This window comes from Pteropus medius, unplaced genomic scaffold (assembly GCF_902729225.1).
Source record: "Pteropus medius unplaced genomic scaffold, Ma_sr-lr_union100, whole genome shotgun sequence".
Taxonomy (NCBI): domain Eukaryota; kingdom Metazoa; phylum Chordata; class Mammalia; order Chiroptera; family Pteropodidae; genus Pteropus; species Pteropus medius.
This window is the reverse complement of record NW_024351073.1, coordinates 2,268,901-2,288,267: the sequence shown is the minus strand read 5'-3', so window position 1 is coordinate 2,288,267 and position 19,367 is coordinate 2,268,901. Positions and strand designations below refer to the sequence as shown.

The window sequence follows — 19,367 nt, the reverse complement described above, 5'->3', positions numbered from 1 at the left end:
TGAGCGGGTTTGTCAATGTAGTCACCTTCTATTCAACTCTAGCTTCTGAGCCCACAGAAGGTAGGTTATGATGGAAGCAGGACTCTTGGAACAAAAGTTACCCAGAGAGATCTATTTTAATGGATCTTGAGTCAAATCTAAGCCTATATCAGTATCACTGGCAGTTTAGAAGCTCTAACTCATATCATTTGGGGAACTCTTACTGAGAGCTCTTAAAATGTTGATCTCCATGCCACACTCAAATCGAATAAATCAGAAACTCTGGAGGAAGAAACACGAGCATCAATATATTTTAAAGATTCTCAAATTCTAATGTGCTGACAAGTTTGAGGTCCAATGGTCTACTTCCACAATCCTTTGTCCCCTTAAAGAAATAACAAGTGAGTTAAACTACTGAGCTGGAAGAAATCTCTAGGAAATAATCGGGTCACACCCCTTCATTATAAAGGTTAGGAAACTGAGGGTAAGAAAGAGTGTATAACTTGTCTAATTGTTAAATAGCTGATTGGGGATAGAGTTGATACCAGGAAAAATCTAAATTCTAACATGAGACTCTACTGTTCTATTCCTAGAGATTATACGTGTGTGTTTTTTTAAACTATAGTTTAAAAAGGCTGTACAAAGCCCATGATATACAGACAGAACCAAAAATACCTTCCATTTAGTGGCTATATCAATAAGAATAAAAAGACAGTTTAGTAGAATAGTTTGAACATGGAATTTCACAGATGTTTTCTGAACCACAGAAAAAGAGATTTTTATGTGGTCTAATTATACACTGTTGCTGGATTCTTTTTTGCCTAGGTAGCTGGAGTTCTACTTGGTCAAACTGGCTCATTAATGTTGATTTGGCTGCAGGGAAGAAAATATTTGGCTTGGTTTGAGACGCAACTCGCAGATCAAAGAATTCAAATTTATTTCAGTACATTCTCTACTATTCAGTGCTTAGCCTTGTAGGACTCTTTTTATTTTATTATTATTATTTTTTTGAGCATGATAGGAAGTTTGAGTTCTTGAGTTGGCAACTTTCAGTATTTTTGAGTCATTATGACCTTCATAATTTTATACTCACCCCCACCCATTCTGTTTTTAAAACAAGTTTCCATTAGGAATATCTCATACTAGGGCTAAAGGATAGTCATAATAATGAGAGTTTAGGAGAGTTTAAACTTTTAAAATGAGTTTAATGCAATCCAGTCCATTCTCCAGACTGGGCAATGCAATCAATTCACTAGAAATGTTTAAAAATTGTTGACAAGTTGAACTGAAGTATTAGGTTGATGATCAACTTTATAATCATATTACTCAGGTGTTTCAGTACAATGACTATTAGTTTGAACATTTAACTCTACTAGGGCTGAGACATTAGAAAATGTAGATTCACAATGAGAGTTTGCTCTAGCCTCTTGTCAAAGTGAAGCACGTGTTAATATGCTTGTACGAACAAAAACATGCATAGGGGATTGAGTCTAGAAATTCTCCTTATATTTATTCAGACGCTATGAAAGAAAGTAGTGTTGGAATACCCTGAGGTCTTTTGACCATGTGGAATTTTTGTGAAAGTAGACACAGGAGGCTTGGGGTTGGATTAACTGACATTAGAGAGTATACCTATCTCATCTTATCATCCCACTCAATCATTCCACCCCAGTTCTTAAGTATGACCTCCTCCAGCTTAGACTGAACAGAACAGGAAACTGAAATCCAACTTTTTCTTTTAACTCACTTCTACAAATGGAAGGAAGTGAGACTGAAGCTTTGAGGATTCAAAAATCATGTTTCCATCATTGCTTTACATTGCTGGCACTGGATCATTTAAGCTGTGTGCCGATATAGTTCCCCTGACACCAGGGACCATCAGGCTATGGCACGTGTGTTCTGTACAGCTCAAGGGAGCTGAGAAGGACAATAAAGTGGGCATAACTTGACACGAAAAAGAAAATGGGGGTTTCTGGTCTAGTGTACGTTATGTTTCAAACCAGATTCACCAGAACTCTGCATTTGGGGGTTATTGGGCTCTGATCCTCCTAATGATGTGACCGTTGCTTCCTTATCTGCTATTGTCCCTTTTGTACTTGTCCTCAGGAGTCATATGGGGAAGAGAGACTGGCAAGGCAATGACTGCATCCTTGAACCCAAGGTCATCCTATTAAGTATATCTTCATTAGCTGCTCTTCTTTCTATTAGAGAGATATCAAGTTACCTGTGGAAGGAGCCATGAGTGATTTCCTTTAATTCTGAGAAAAGGATGAAGAGTCCACTGCTTTGGGAGAAAGAATAATGTGGCTTTTGGCGGGGAGGGGTGGGGGGGGGAGAGTAGGGCCTGGCAAAAGCTACCCTTCCCCATATACCTCAGCCTTTAGACTTGAAGGTAGCTGGTAACTCAGTGGGTAAGTCTATATAGCAAGCCAGGGCATTTCTGGGAAATAGCCAATGGACTGAAGTGGCCCAACACAGGGTTGGGGTTTGAGGATAACTCCTTATGGCTGAGGAATGGGTAGAAGTTAAGAAATCTAGACTGAAAATCTGGGTTCAAATGTCAGAGTTCCCTTCTAACCCATCCAAGAAGATACTTTAGCACATTGGGGCAGCCTCTGTACAGTGGCTGGTGGGTGGTATGCATGAGCACACTGAAAGAGCTGCGTGACGAGAAACCCTGTAGGGACATGACGGAACTCCGCTGAACATTTCTTTCCCCTTACCCTGAGACACTCCTGCAGGACCAATGATGGCAGCACCTGTTTCAGTTACCAGAGGACTTGCTTCAGTAGATTAAACCTGTCCTGTTTCAGTGGCAGCACTGTAGCCTATACTGTGTTGCTGTCATAGGCTGGGGACACAATGCTGCAGTGACAAGGACTGAAGGGGGCCCTCATAAGGGTTAGTATTTCTAGTTATGAAGTGATAGTAACCAGGAAGGATACCAAAAGAGCATGTCAAAAGAAGATTTTAAAAAGCTATAGTGTTCACAGATAATTGGAATGAGTGGCTGGAATAAGCCAATTTTAAAATGTGAATTTAGAAGAGCTCTATTTTGTACAATTCGATGGTAAAATAGGGTACTACACTTCATTCTGCTTTCCTCCCATTTTAAATCCAAGGAAAGAGAGCATGCAAACGAATGAGCAATTTACATCGACAATTTTAGGGTTTTAAATTAAACAGAAAAAAAATACTACAACTGACATGTAGCCTCTAGAAATTTTCTATTGTAAGGTCTTTGGGGCAGTGATTTGAAGAGGAGCATTATGGTACTGCTACAAAAACACAGTAAACACAGGATTTTTACTTTGAATTTGGCATTGAAATGTACAATAGACATTACGCTTGATTCTTGCAGGAAAAGTTCACCAAAAAGCTAATAAGTCAGGGTGAGGAAAAAGAACTATCATTGGACCATTAGATTCTTAGGCCAAATGCTAACACAATCCATACCTTTTTCAACAATCTCCCTCATATCTACGTATACTAACCCAAATTGACCAGCAAATATTTCACTGTTTTCACATCTATCCTTCCTAATTAGATACTTCTACCAAAACTAAATCCTCTTCATAGTTCCAAGATGGTTTTTAAATAAACCCTATAAATGAGTCTTAGGAATTTGTTTCTTAGAACACAAATCAAGTTGTGCTTTCTCATTCCCATAAGAAATAATCCTGAATTAAGTCCACATGGATGTGCAGTATATCTAACCCATGGACTTTAAGACACAACAGTTTATTCACTTGAATCCTTCTGTGATTTCCTGTGATGCTTATACACATAAATCTTAACTGTTAAACAAGTTCCACTTTCTACTCAAGTGCTATTACAATAGTCATCTTGAAGGTCTCTGTGGACATTAGAAGAGTTTTATTTTGTGTTGGTTTGTTTTTTAAAGCACGGTATTTAGAAGCTTCTGCTGTGTAAACATTGAGTCATAAACAAAGAGCCATATATACTAGTAGAATTATTTTATGATATGACCATATCAGGACACTTCAAAGCAGGCAGGTAATCTTAAACTTTTCCTCTTCCAAAAACCAGTACGAAAAGTAGTACTTGATATTTGGTTTCTTCTTCAATAGCCTGATGGAATTATATTAAATCCCAATGTGGTTTCCCTTTCAGGCAGAGCCCTGCATTTATATAATTCTCCAAGTCATTGCTTGAGTGTTTCTGTACCTTTCTGTGACTCACGTTTCAGATACATGCTGTGTTTCAAAGAGTATAAAGGAAGAAGAATCCAGCTGCCTTGTAACATCGGCACAGAATAGTCAAACCAAGGTGTATATAGTAATTGTATAGAGACAGGTGGAACTTCTTTTTTGTTACATTTTTGTATGTAGAACAAAACCATAAAAAAAAATTCTTATAGTTATGTTGACTCTACACAGATCAGTTTAAGTTATTTGATTGTAATATGTCGTCTATGGATTCTAGGTGGCCTTTGCAGTAGCATATACCTACTTTGTTTTAGTGTTCAATCTACACTTGGAGTTGGCATTAAACTCCATGAGAAAATTGCCATTGACTCATATTTCTACATCTGATATGATCTCTTCTAGTCGGGCAAGATATCCACAGCCAACAGGGCATTTAGATTTCATCTAAGAAGATGATACTTGGCTCTACTAACCCCCATGGGTTAAGAATATATATTTTTAAAATTACTACTGTTTATTACTATCTTTTGTGCTTGATATATCAATTACCACTTTAACAATGGTTCCTCATGATTTAGATGATTTCCCTTAAAGGAGATTTGGTTGCTCTCAAATAAGATAAAATAAAAAGGAGTCATTTAGAAATAAAAAGGGACTTTCTATTTATTTGTTGAATATCAGGCTTATAGAGAACCAGCAACCTGATAACCAGCCTTCTACCCTTCCAATACCAGTGTTTTAGTATGCCGAAGGTTAGGAAGTTTCCGGAATGTTATCTAAAAGGCCAGGGGAGCTATTCTAGAATAAATAAGAATATAAGCTCGTTGCTTACTTCTTGGTTACTGGCCAAATCAAGTAGGTGAACAGATAAGAAATCCCTAGGTAATTTCAGGTTCTGGTATATAAGAGAGAAAGATGAATCTGCCAACTTGTTTTCCTGCTTTTTGAGGTGATATATTACCACTACTTGAGTCTTAAAAATTTAGGATATAGGATCTAAAAAGTGTCCCGAAATAGCTAGCCTACCTGTTTTAAAATTGCGTGTACCGGTACATGAATGCTCTGAGTTGCTGCAGAGTGAGTAGGGAATGGACAAAGTGAAAGAAATGCACACGTATTCTTGAGCTAAAGTTCACACTGTCATTATTCTCTCATCTTTTGGGTAATAGTATTGGACCAAATAAATGCGTGGGAATAAATAAATGCATTTTTAAACTGAGGGATGGAAAAATTCTAAACAGCAGCACATTAACTCTTGCTAAGTGAAACAAATTTGAGATTTTAATTGCTACACAATTGAATCAACTATTGAATAATAAAGTGTCCTAATATATTGGAATATCTGTGTACAGTTCATTCACTGCAGAGATCAATGGGCACGAGAAGTTCAATTGCAATAAAAAAAAAGAACTACCACTTAATATCAAACTTCTGCTTATAAAGCCTAAGTAAGACAGATTTTGTTTCGTGAAATCTATATATAAACCAAGTTGACGTAATCAAAATTATACCTGTTGGAATCATGTAAGTCATCAGCATTAATCAATTCTCCCTTCCACAAACACGTCTAGACATCAACCTTAGGGATCGTGAAGCGCTATTGGCAAGTTTGGAAGCGTAATTCAAGGAACCTTTTATCTAGTAGAGCTTTCAGGAAAATGCCACTCCCATGGGATCCCCCAAATCATTGTGACTAATCTACAGAAGCTTTCAGGAAGTCAATTTCTATGCTCCCTTTTGGTAAGTCATTTAAGTGACTTCTACAAATAAGGTTAAAAAGGATGGTAGCGTCTCAGAGAACTAAGTTATGAGTTCTTAGGAAATGAAGATGCAGCTCACTGGTCTTCTTTCTTGGTTGTAATAATCAAAGAACATAAGTAAAGAGCTCAAGTTATCACCTTAATCTGTACAGATTTCAACAAGTTTATTCTGGGATTCAAAGAGACACTTTAAAGATTTTCTAACATATATATCCCACTGGATTGCTTTCTCAAGTCATCATTCCAGGGCTAAGGGAGGGGAGAAAATCATATTTGTATCAGTTGAATAAAAACAGGATATCTATGAAAATTGTCCTGGTTACATCATTAGACATTTTAAAAGGCTAACGTCTTGGATATTTCATCCCCTCATCCTTTTTTTTTTTTTGCCATTTATTTATTTATTTATTTATCTATTTATTTATTTAGCGAGGCAACTCTTGGTTGACCTCACAGATTGCAAGGACCTTGTCAGCTTACAATCCCTTATTTTTTATTTTTATTTTTTACTCCTACAACATCATAATTTTTTTAAAGATAAGCTCCAGAGATGGCATTAACCATTGACTTTGAGGAGCCTAGAAAAATGCAATTTTCTTCCCTAAACTTTTGATCTAGATATTATTCTACAAGATGAAAGAAGGAATTAATGTTTTAACTTTATCCCATGCAATATGCTGTTTCTTATAAATGTTGTATTGCTAGCCTGATAAACAAGTCAATTTGGATATTTTAAAAGGCAATAAATGCATTAACTAAACAAATCATCAGCTCATATGGTGCCAGAGGAATTGCTGCTTCCCAAAAGGCTTAACTTATTTGAAATGATAAATTTATATGCTAGGACAATCTAGTTTTTCTGGTTTTCTAGACTATCAAGACTTGTTTATTGGATCTATGTCTGTGTCTTTTAATCTATGTTATTCAAAATCATGGCCAGCCGCAGACAGTTTTACAGTGACTCTAATGCTGGGTAACCCTCCACTCCTTCATGTTAAATGAGTTTGATTTAAGTTAATGGTAAAAGTGTTGTATTTTCTAATATTTGTGCTAAAAACCTATGAATTACATTCTGGTTTTAAAAATTATTTCTCAGAGCTTTGGCTAGAAATTATGTCAAGTATTTGTCCTTTGTGTTAAATTATTACTTACGAACCTGCTTAGCACTCAAAAGTAACAAGTCTTCCTTAATGGTTAAGGCTTGGCTTTAGGGCAAGAGGTTGGTCAAAAATCCACTTTACCAAGGGGAGACTTTCCAGAATAAGTAAATGGATGAGAGTTTTTCCTTCTCCCAGGCCTAGTGAATACACACCATCCCTTTAGGGTTCTATTACTTTTTTAAGATAACAAATTACGGAGGTGCCACTTAGGTCTATTGTATGCCCCTTTGCCGGGCTTCCTCTGAGACTTCCTGACCCATTATGAGGTATTCATATTTATACTGAACTACAAAAAAAGCTGGTCAGACTACACAGGAATGACAACATCAGTGACTGTAAAGCAAGTTTCTTTGGTTCAGAAAAAAGTGTAATATTTAAGCAAGAGATGTTTCATTAGCTTTTAGAGCAATCCCCTCTATTCTCTGAACTATTAATGACCTGTTGTACAATTCCGTGCCTGCTAAGTAACTGACACGTAAACACTTAAGGAAAACATGGGATGAGTATAAGTGATTAGATAGAGACTCCATTTGCAACCTTTCTTTATGATACCTATTATGGTCATTAAATAAAAGTGATTTGAGTTGGTCCCTGAAGCTTTACACAGATTCACTCAGTAGTAGTGTTTGCTTTTCTAGTCTTCTCATTTTTAGCATCAGAGAATGCAACTCGATCATTTATTTCCTTAGCCGAACTCTACAGTTCTGTGCAAAAACAAGTCTTCTTTGAAAGCCACTATTAAGTTCCTAATCCAAACTTTATTAAAAAGACTAAATATTGCAGACAAGGAAGTTAAGACAAATCCTCAGAAAAGTAATGATCAAGACCTACACCCTACAGAAGCCTTCTAGTGCAGCAAAATTTGAAATCCAGAATATGTTTATAGTTGCAATGTTTTATTAGCTAGCAAAGTACTTTCCACAAACTACAGAAGCATGTAGATAATTAGTTGCACCAAGCAAACTAGTGAGAGAAGCAGCACTAACAACTTTTCTTAGTCTCTATCTAAAGTAAGCAAAGTTCTCCTTTTTTATTTAGGGCTAATTATCAGAAGAAGGATGTGAATAAAGTGTCTTTCTCAGGGTCACTCTCTCCAGTGTTGAGGTTCCCTATCTTAAATTCTACTCTACATTTACATCTCCATCTAAGAAATTCCCTTGAGGGACAAACATACCATCCCTTCTAACACTTAAGAGTATGTCATCTATCTCACATTTGACTACACAAATGGTAAGTCATTGGCTACCATAGATTTTGCTCTAAAGTCATGCTATTAGAAAATTTTAAAAGACTTCAAATACTGATAGCTTTTTTTGTTGTTGTTTGGTGATTGATCTCTGCCCAAAGCCATTACAATTTAGAGACTGGAAACAAAGTTTGCTCTTGAATGCCAGTGATCTAGCAAGTTAATTCATGTAATAAATCTATATCCCTACCATATGCCAGGCTCTCATCTAGAGCTTGTGATATGTCAGTGGGAAAAATGGAGATCTATTTACTTACAGGGTTTACACCCTAGCAGCAAAAACACATACACGGAGTATAGTCTTTCAGAAAGTGATAAATGCTCTGGAAAAAAGAGAGCAAAGCAGATTGGGGAGACAGGGTTGGGAATGGCTTAAACAGGTTTTTTTAAAAACATAGAAAGACTACCACATTGTTAAAAGTTAAATTTATCGAATATTTATTATAGACCAGGTGTGCTGCTAAGACTCTCATTTAATCCTATGGGAAAAATATCATCCCTGTTTGACAGGAGTAGAAGCTCAAGTACAGTTAACCAGACCTCTGAAAGTCACACAGGTCTAATACGTAAGCGCTTAACGTCTCTGTTTTAGAGCAATACATACAAAGAGAAAATTAAGCTAGTTCTTCACATAGGCGGAATATACATTAGCCAGAAAATACATTCGGAAAAGAGGAATCGATAGCAATGCATGAGGGATGTTTATGTCAGCTTGGCTAGAATACAGAACCCGCGCTAGTTTATACCAGGGGAAAAGGTTGAAAGGTGGGTCAAACTGGATTAGAGTAATTTACAAAACTATATTTTGTCTAGACGGTACCCGGAAGACTTTGAGGTTTTGAGCAATGATATGGAGGTTGAGGTGGTGACAAATCCCAGTATAGTGCCATGGCATCAACAAGTCACATAGCTTTGTAGTATGATAGTTACATGGACTTGCCACTTGCCACACTGCCGGTTTCTTTCATTTAGATACTTGGCTAATCCTTTGGAAACAAAGCCTTTTAATTGAAAGGTTAAGGTTTAACAATCTCAAATGTCAGATTCAAGGTTATCTTATTTTGTCAAGCTCTGATGCTCGCTGACTCTCAAACTTCAAATAAACAAAGTGTCCTAAAGGTGGCTTAAAAAAAGTCAAAAGCCATTACATCTTACAATCTTCATTCTCAGATCTAAAAAAAGGATTTCAATTATGTCAGTTTTATAAAAACTTATATAAGTGAAATGATATTTTGAAATGTGAGCACTTAAAGGAACATCTTTTGTAAAAGGCAGTTATTGATTAAAATAGTCATGTCATTATAGCTCCTTGTTTGAAGCAGAATATATAGCAATTTCCCATTTTACATATGTTTTTCCATATAAGTATTGATAGACTAGAAAGATCAGAACCAAGGAAGTGCTGGATAAGAAGGGTGGAAGCAGGATGAGAGACAGATTTCTGGCTTCTTATACATTTAGAATAGTGATATTTAGGGTGACATATGCCTTTCTGTATGTTTAAAATTAAATTCCTTAGGGATATGCTAATTCATCAGTAATATTTAATATGTAGGTAATCTATATTCTAACTTGGGCTAAAGATAGACTCATGAAGATATTCTAGGTTCAGTCACATGAAATTAAACTCAAAGGCTAAGAGAATCTCAAAGTGAACATATGAAAGAATGTTGCCACAGTCAGCTTTTGGTAGTATCTTCTTAGACATCATTAATTCATACTTACCTACTCAAGTTTGTTGAGAAAAACTGTTGATATATTAAAAAATGAACAGTTAAGTTTTGAATTAAATGATAACTAGGATTTGGAAAAACTCTCATGCTAGAATTTTGAAAGCTGGTCATAGTATGGTCTATGGTTGGTTTCTAGACTGGCATTCTTGGACCCTTTGGGATCTGTGCAGACAGTAATGAGTTGACAACCTAATTAAGCATTCTAAAGAGTCTAATGGACATCTCATCTTTACCCACAATACAGCTTCACATGCAAATTAAAAAAAAAAAACAGGTTTCTTTGATATGGACAGAAATTGTGTTGTCAAAATGATAACTTTAATTACCCAGTGTTGAGCCAAAGGTTTAATCTATTTTCTCAGTTTTTATTAGTTCTTTAGTAGGCAGTTTAGTGGACACTTTTAAAAGCAGAAACAGAAGAGAATAAGAAGTTGTCCTTGGATAAAATATCAGGTTGAAAACCATTTACCACTATTATTATTAGCCAGGTGACTACACCACTGGGACAGACAGATGTATGAACTATGATGAATACTCCATGGGTAGAAGTTAAACCAAGGACTTGAAAAGACCACATCATCTGGAGAATTTCAGTAACAGCTTGTCTGCTTTTTCAGGCCCTGAGCAGATATAAACTAGGGGAACATATGGATATTACTCATTATAAATAACCTTAAAGTTTAAAAAAAAAAAAAAGGACTCAGAACTGTTTTACTTAAACCAACAGATGATAAGATAAACTAGTTTCCCATTTTGCTCACTCTATAACAAATTACAATTAATATTGCAAATGAGAGTAGCTTGAGTCACTCATTTACTTGGCCATCTGGTTATTGTTTATTGAATACCTACTGTGTGCCAAGCACTGTATTATGCTGTGTATACAGTGACAAAATAGACATGGTCTTTGCTCTCAGGAGCTTACCATATAGGCAAGGGAAACAGAACAAGCAAGTAGTAGTTCAAACTAAGTGCTTTAGAGAAAATGTTTCTGATTAGAGTAGAAAGTTTCATTGCCATTAATGGTGTCTAATAAGAGGAAAATTACTTCAAGGAATTTTATATAAATTGCTTTCTTATTAATATCAACCATGGAAAGCTGCAAATTTTGCCTTAAGGGCTTAATTACCCTCTTCAACAGACAGTTTTAAAATTATGACATTTATTTAAAACATTCATTAGATGAGGGATATTTAGTTAGTATTTGGGAGTCTCCTATAACCATACTGCAAGAGTGTCCGTGTGATAGAGTGACAGAGAAAAATCTCGTGATACTAATGATGTTTCCTGCAAAGTTACCTTAAAATCCAAAGTTTTGAATCAATGCTGTTTTCATAAACACCACAAAAAAACACTATGCTCATTTGGCATTCAGTTTTGACACTTCAGAAGTGCAAGCAATTCAAAGATGACATGAACTTCTATATTCTAGAACCAAATGTGTTCTTTGGCACCTTTCATTGCCGATTTTCTAAGAGTACAATAGTGTCACTTTCAAATCAGCCCAAACTACTAAATCACAGATTTAAATGAAGCAATTTATGGAAATGTAACTGGTACCCCAAGCCCCACCCTGCTATGGCTTTGGTTGTTGGAGGAGCATTACCTAGTTATAGAGCTTTAGCAGGGAAATAGCAGGTAGAACTTGGTTAATGTGAGCCTTCAGCAAGTAAATGGACTTTATTATCCTCCCAAATAGTAAGCCCTCAACAAGTGTTCTCTGCATGAGGTGTTAGGAGTCCAAATCTTAACACAGAACACAGTTGCATCCATCGTTTCTATCAGAGTTTTTGTATAGAAAGCTGAACATTTGTATCTCCATATATAATTTATTTTGCATATAGATATATCTACAAGACCCACAACAGTATGATCTGTAGCTTGACATGAAGCTAAGATTTTATCTTAGACTGTTCACATGCCTATTGAAACTGGCAAACTTTGACCTTTTATTTTCTATAATTGCCTTTATTTTCAAACCTGTTCTTCCTCCTCAGGAAAATTTTTTTCTTAGTTCTAGCATTCCTCTGTAATCTTGCCTCATCACCACCTTAAGTTCCTGCTTTTAAACTAGCTATATTACCTTGTATCACATGTCTTGTCCCTCATAATTAGCTAACTCATATCGCAGTGTTATTTTGATATTTTCTACACACATAGCATAAGTATCTTTGAATATATTAAGGATACCTGATGTAAAGAAACTCTTTGTGGGATAAATTCTTCTTTCATCTCCTTATAACACTCCAATGAGAGAATCTAAGTTGTGAGAGACTCTAGTTGTAACTGACCTACTTTCATGGCTGAATTCTTATAGTAAGGCCTTATCAGATCTTATGCCTTTCCTCATTTTGTATTAACCAGGTATCAGTATTAAGTTCAGAGATTCACTATCAACCTGAGATTCAAATCCCTAAGTAAGCCGATCTCTTCCATTTACTGTGGACACACACACACACACACACACACACACACACACACACACACACACCCCTATGCTTTCTTTCTTCATGTTGCTCCTTAACCTGTAATCCTGTAATACTTATTGCCTTCACATACTTGAATTCCTACCTGTCATTCAAAGTCCACTCAAGGTGTATTGGCTTAGGGAAGTCTTCCCTGACCTCTTACCAGTCCTACCATTTCCTACACTTGCCATGACCTTTTGTTGTCCTTTGATTCATACGTAATTTTCCCCCCAATTCAATGAAGTTCTGAGGTCAGGGAATCATCTGTCTTACTTTTCTAGGCCCCATTAGCCTGGTGAAGAGCAGTGCACTTAAAATATTAGGGGTAATACATATTTTCCATTTGCTCCTTACTATTCAGTTAAGCAAATCTTTTCTCTACCTTCTCTGCTGATTTTTCATGAAATACAGGTTTTTTTTTCTCAACTGCTAAGCAATCTCCACTCACAGTCATCCTGCCAATGCAACCAGGTTAATTAACCCAAGTCGGCATTTTGTTTTCCTGATTTAACAAAGAGATGTACTACTTAGCAAATAAAGCTCTAAGTTCTCGACCTGACATCTATGGCTCATTGCAATTCATCTCTCCTTTTCAAGTAATATCACTTCTTACCTTTCTGACAACTGTACTTTCTCTTGACCAAACTGGCCAGTCAGTATTCTTTGGATATACACCTGAGTGATTTGTTTATGTGCTTCTGCTTAGAATGCATTTGTCTTCTATTCTGACTTCCACCATTACTTTGAAGGCCAAATCCATTATTACACTGGTGTCCTTTTTTCTCTCTGGACCCTACTCTGTACTACTTAATTATAATACAACCACCTGCTAGTTGAGTAGTTTTCATTTTCTCGAAATTTCTCATAAGCAGAAATTGTTGATGTCTATGTGTTCACTATCAGGTGTTAGATAAACATTTTCATCTGACTTTTAATTATAACAAACTTTTAGTTATTGAGAACATTAGACTAGGGGATAAATCAGAAATCCCAAAGAACAAGTTATCAGCAGTTAAGCAAGTATCTATGCATCAAGATACCCTTCAGAAGACAGCTTGGACATTGAGTAAGATTACTGTTTTGACTCAAGTATATGTATGTTTCTGAAAAGCTTCAGCTACAGCTGAACCTTGATTCAGGCAAAAATCAATATTAAATCTCCTTGTTACCAAAAAGCTATGAATGCTATGGTTACATATTTGGTTACATATTTGTTTTCTACTTCAAAATTGGAATTGCTTTTAAGATGTCTGACATTAGAAGCAAAGGTTAAAAAAAAAAATCAAAACCAAAAACTAACTCCTCCCACCCCAAGCTGATATAATTAATGCACAGTTGAGACTTTGCTTTAAAGGACAGGTGTTTGAGCACCTACTATGTAACATTCTGACTTCTGATCTTCTAATCTGGAGGGTGATTATGCATTTCCTGTCTTAATTAACATTGTGCCCCAAAGCCAATATGGTGCAGCATTCTTCATATGACTATACTAGACCTCTGACAAAAGTTCAAACACATTTGGCTTATTTCTACTGCACTAAATGATAGCAAAAAGTACGTTAGCATCTGTATTACATATTACAGAACATTAGAATAGATCTTGGCCCCCTAACAGGACACTTAAAACATAAAAAGTGAGGTCTTTTGGGTGAAATGTTTAGAACGATGAGGATAGCTGCATCCAATATGGATACATTTAGTGATGTTATTCTTTACTTTTCAGTTATTTGGGTTTGGATTAACTCTAGATCTCAGGAAGACTCAACTGTCCTGCCCAGATGAGATTTAAGTGGTATCTTAAGCCTGTGCTGATTTAGAAAGCATTGCAACATTCTCCTGTTTGTCCCTTGCATTGAATAGTTTCAAGGTCTATAGGAAAGACAGTCTTAATTTTCAGCCTGAATGTGTTCACCTCTAGATTTTAGCTTGCCTAAAGCTCACAAACAATGAGAATAAGACCATTTGTTAACATCGACTTAGCTATTACACGGAGAATTGTAGTTTTAGAACAGGTACATTTCTGAAGCAGCAGCACTGAGGAAGTATTTTTAATGGCTTCCTCTTGAATTTTCATTTTGAGGACACTCATTTTACTGAAGGATAAAATGAAACTCAGATGTTATATCTCTAGTCTTAAATGGCGAAGCTGAGTTGTAAACACAGCCATTTGAACTTCGAGCCCAAGCTTCTAATCTCTAACCTACGTTGCCTCCTCAAAGCCGGAATTCCAATTCTCTGCTTCTGGATGGCATCCTTGTATTTTTCCATCTAAAGTGTGATGTCTGCTAAGCACCAGTCTCCGATTAACATCAGTCATTCTTAGGACTGTTTTGCAAGGTGAGTGAGGCAAGTAAGGGGCCAGAAACGTTGAGTAGCAAGTCTAAGGAATGGCAGGTCTAGATTCTACATTCTTTGCATCACATGATATAGACTTTCTTCTAGATTTCTACTCCCTGGTAGTTCTTCCATTGCCAATCTAGCAAATACTTCACATAATAAGTACTTGCTAAATATTCCGATAAACACCAAGAAACAAAACATAAAGATTCATGCTCGAATTCTGGCTCTATCACTTAATGATATGATCTTGGACAAGCTGATATCTACTGATCCTACTTGACTTAAGAAATGCAGATATCTTTTCTACCTTAAGTTATTTAAAGTGAAAGTCAAATGGGAGAATGGAGCATTACTTCATAAACCATAAAGCTCTATAAAACCTAAGTGCAGCAGATTAATTTACCATTATGGAGAGGGCTTCATCTGCATTCTGGGCATGGCATGAAAAACAAAATAAAAAGTTTTATAGGTTAGAGAAAACCATCTGGTTCAAGGGTAATGATCTAGTTTACTGGAATCTTTTTTTAAAAGAAGTAAAAAAAAAAGACTGGGACAGTCTCCTAATAAATGGAGATTAATTATGCTCTTTAAAAACCCCAAAGGAGGAGAAAGAATTTGGAAGCAAGGTGGTAATATAAAACTAAGGAATATATCAGTTTTCCTAAGATCAAGAAAGCAATACTTGTAGAACAAATGTCAAGGCCTGAGATTTTTTTATCTTTCTGCATCTTAAATGCTTTGCTTTATTATTTCCGTGACTGTAGGAATTCAGTTTGTTATGCTTTCCACTGAACAACTGAATTATAAAACAATCAAATTATGAAAGTTACTCTTAGATCTGTGTTGCGCTTGCTGAAATGCAGCTGGATGGACCCTACTGCTAGAGTTTTGGTTCAGTGGTTCTGGGAAGGGAACCAAGAATTTGCATTTTTAACAAGTTCCCAAGTAATGCTGATGTAGCTAGTCTGGGGACACCACACTCAGAACGACTGTCTTAAATGAGTCCTCTCTAGCTGTGAAACAGACACCACACTAAATGTCCAATCTTGAAAGACTGAATGAATTTGATTATTAAATGAGAACTTACTGCAGTTCATCTGTCACATAAAGATCTAAGTCTGTTCCTAAGTAGCATTTTGCATCACATTGCTAGGGAGAAATAGGATAGAGAAAACCTTTAACCACATATCCCTCACCCAAATTTCTTCCAGGTTGGACAGTGTTTCCAATCCAGATTTTTCAGGACTGTTACTTTCTATGCTACCTGCTCCCTCTACTCTGTGGTTACCTAAAAATTTAAGTGACAACCTTCACACATCCTGACTCCTGGTAACTTCCTTAGACCCGAACACTCACTCAACCTCTCCCCCTCACTCAGAGCTCTTACCAGTTTAAGGCAATTAAAGGTTTCTTGTCCTAAGTTACAAGTTATGGTAGCAGAGAAAAATTGTAAGCTGATTCTATTGAGGCAAGAGCTTTTATGTTCCTGACATTTCAGAAGCTTTAATGTTTTGCTATCTTGATGATGTAAGAATTAGTAAGAGTTAGACAATTATTAGAGTTCAAATAAGTTTAGAAGACAAGGAAAAGGATGAAGTTGGAAGAGAGGAGCTTCTACCTCAATTAAAAAAAAAAAAAAGTTACTTCCATTTTCAGACCAGGAAGCAATTTGTTCAGATTTTGCTTACCCGAGAGCGGCAGGCTTCCTTCCAGGATAGGAGAAGGATTGGGGAAGGGGAATAACCATGGCAACCTGCCCAGCTAAGTGGGCAAGGATAGTATGAGGCCGCATGCACTCAGAAGACTTTATTTCTAGCCTAGTCACTACATTGAGTACGAATGGTTCCTCCCTTCCCACTTCCTTCTGCTGTAATGCTGACTTCAGGGGGAAGAACTGCCCCCTCTCTTTAGCAGTCTGAAAGGGGGTGGGGAAGGCTTCAATGAGACCAGAGGTCAACTTGACCAAACCAAGCTGCAGGCTTCCACACGGAGAACAGAGAGTAACTCCTGGTCTGTTCTAGCGTGAGCACAGCAGACATGCTGGCTTTGTTACTATTAAGTGCTCGAATGATTAACATTTTCCAGGTAGACATGTGGTGTCCAATTTTACAAAGAAATTCTCCATTCTGCCTTCAGTTCTCACGAAGGTACATAATTCAGTTGTTCAGGGGGCAAAGCCGAAACAAAACATAAATTTCTAACTCAGACAGAATAAGTATTTTAAGCATGTTAGATTAACAGTCTTCCCAACAAACCTGGGGGTAAGCTCAATTATTTTCTCCAGATAAGAAAGCTTAAGTACAGAGAGGTTACACAATTTGCCCAAGGTCTGGTAAGCAACAGTGGTGTAGCTGGGACTCGAACTGAGGCAATGGGAGTCTAGAACCCACACTCCCAACCACTATTGGATTGCGCTAGGTGGAAGGAAGAAACTGGCATGGGCTAGCTAGCCCTTGGTGTCATACTTAGCATTATTCGTTCCCTTCATCAGAAATTAGCATGTTTTTTGAAGAAGAGGAGACTTAATGGCCTGCTTTCCTTCTGATTTACACAATTAATAACGCTAGGATATGTTTCTATGTGTTAGGTTGCTGTTAAACACACGTATCTGATGCTACAGCTGGTTCATCTAAACGTGACTCTGGCCTACCTCTGTGCAATTCAATGGCACAGCTTCAACTTTAGAATTACCCAGCAACACTAGAATTTTTAAGTACCACATCCCGTTACTGAGGTGCTTCGTGTTCTCAGTATAGTTCTCATTCTGGTTCTGTTCAGCAGGTAGGAAACCTTATGTGTTTGGTAGTTACTGTAACCTCCCCAACCAGTCTGCTTTCAAGTCTTTCCACATGGGGAGACTTGTTCTGAGGACTATGAAGTCTGCAGCAGCCTTCTGAAGCATTTCACCATCTTAGCTTTGCATTTAAGGAAAGCATTAATTAAATCCTCAAGCCAGGACAGACTGAGGAAGAGACATACATGCAGTCTTCAGAACTATACAAGTAAAAAATATTGGTGGTAGCCAGCTTATTAGGCTTATAGACATATGAGGGTAGAATTAGAAATGAAGCAGCTGTACCAAACTCACTGTACCCCACAAGAGCTCACACCTCCACAAAGCTTCCTGCTGACCAAGAGTCTTCTTAATCTAAGACTTGACTGAGCAGGCCAATAAGTTCACCCCCAACAAGTTGGTCAGTAGCTTCCAGAGGTCCCTGTACCACCTTCATGACAACGAGTGTCTTAAAAGCAATTCCCTTCAACCCAAGCAAGGTGACTGAAATCTATTCAACTTTTTGAGCAAGGCAACAAATAAGCCAATGCATAAGAATTTGGACTTTACTTGAATCTAAAACTATAAAAAGTCTTGAGTAGAAATGCAGACTCTGGATTCTGTCTTTAACAAATTAGGCGAGGCTTTTAACAAGTACCGTGGCTTCCTTTCCTCTCTTATATTTTCAGGTAAAGATCAAGTGTGTCCAAGATCATGAGAATGGCAACTATATATGTGTCTTAGTTCAAATTTGAAAGACATTTCCCTTCCATCTACTTGTTTTGGTCATTCATTAAAAATGTAAGAAGGTATAGCTTAAGAACTAGTTTCTAAGGTAGTCATTTAGATAAGAAGGGACAGAACTAAGTAGGATGGGAAGGAAGAAGTTAACTTATTCACCAACAACAGGAAAACAATCCAGTCTTGCCTTAGAAGGAAGTTGATTAGGAATTTAGAAGTAATCTGTCTCAGAAATATAGGTTGGAAAAGACCACATGGTCTCCTTTGTGCTTTCTCTAGACCGTCCATATTGCACACTCCATCTTGCATTGTATAGTATTTGTTGTTTACTGTCACATACTCAGAGCTCCACCAAAAAGGTCTTTCGCCAAAGATTAAGGAGAGCTCAATTCCAAATATTCTCGAATTCTGGTCTATGGCCATGTCACCCTGAACAAGCCCGATCCCGTCTGATCTCGGAAGCTAAGCAGGGTCAAGCCTGGTTAGTACTTGGATGGAAGACCGCCTAGGAAGATCAGGTACTGTAGGTGCAAAAAATAAAAAGTAAGGAATTGTAAGGCGACAAGCTTCTTGCAATCTGTGAGGTCAGCCAAGGGTTGCCTCGCCTAAAAAAATAAAAATAAATAAAAATAAAAATTAAAAAATTAAAAAAAAACAAATATTCTGAATTCTGAAGACAAGAAACTTTCTTATAGGGTCATTGAGGCTTATCTCCCTTCAGTGAGAGAGAGTCAGGATCTGGGGTGGGCAGGCATCAGGCCCAGAGAAGAGCAGCCTAATCAAGATCTGGCTGCTGGTGTAAGAAGCAAGCATGGAGATGTCACAGACACGGAGACAAGTCATTTGGTAGCGGCAATGCTCCCCCATTCTCAGCTAGTTCCTCCCTCTTCAAGAGTCAGTAGATGCTTCTGTGTGGGGAGCCAACCTCAAGCCTGTAAGAAGGTCAGTTACATATCCCACCAAAACCATTCCAAGAGCCTTATCAGATGTTCAAAGGC

General features: G+C 37.1%; 1 protein-coding gene and 1 pseudogene across 3 annotated transcripts in view; one reads left to right on the top strand and one right to left on the bottom strand.

The window, feature by feature from the left end:
- Positions 1 to 19,367, bottom strand: part of DAB2 (DAB adaptor protein 2) — a 49,137-nt gene that overhangs the window by 28,454 nt on the left and 1,316 nt on the right. The window contains exon 1 of one of the 3 annotated variants that reach the window (XM_039842605.1): positions 16,544 to 17,829. The exons of the other annotated variants lie outside the window; for them this stretch is intronic. The gene's annotated coding sequence lies outside the window, so the exon portion shown is untranslated. Of the gene's footprint in view, positions 1 to 16,543; positions 17,830 to 19,367 lie in introns of those variants that run through there. 3 annotated transcript variants of the gene reach the window in all.
- Positions 18,781 to 18,899, top strand: LOC120586348 (uncharacterized; annotated as a pseudogene).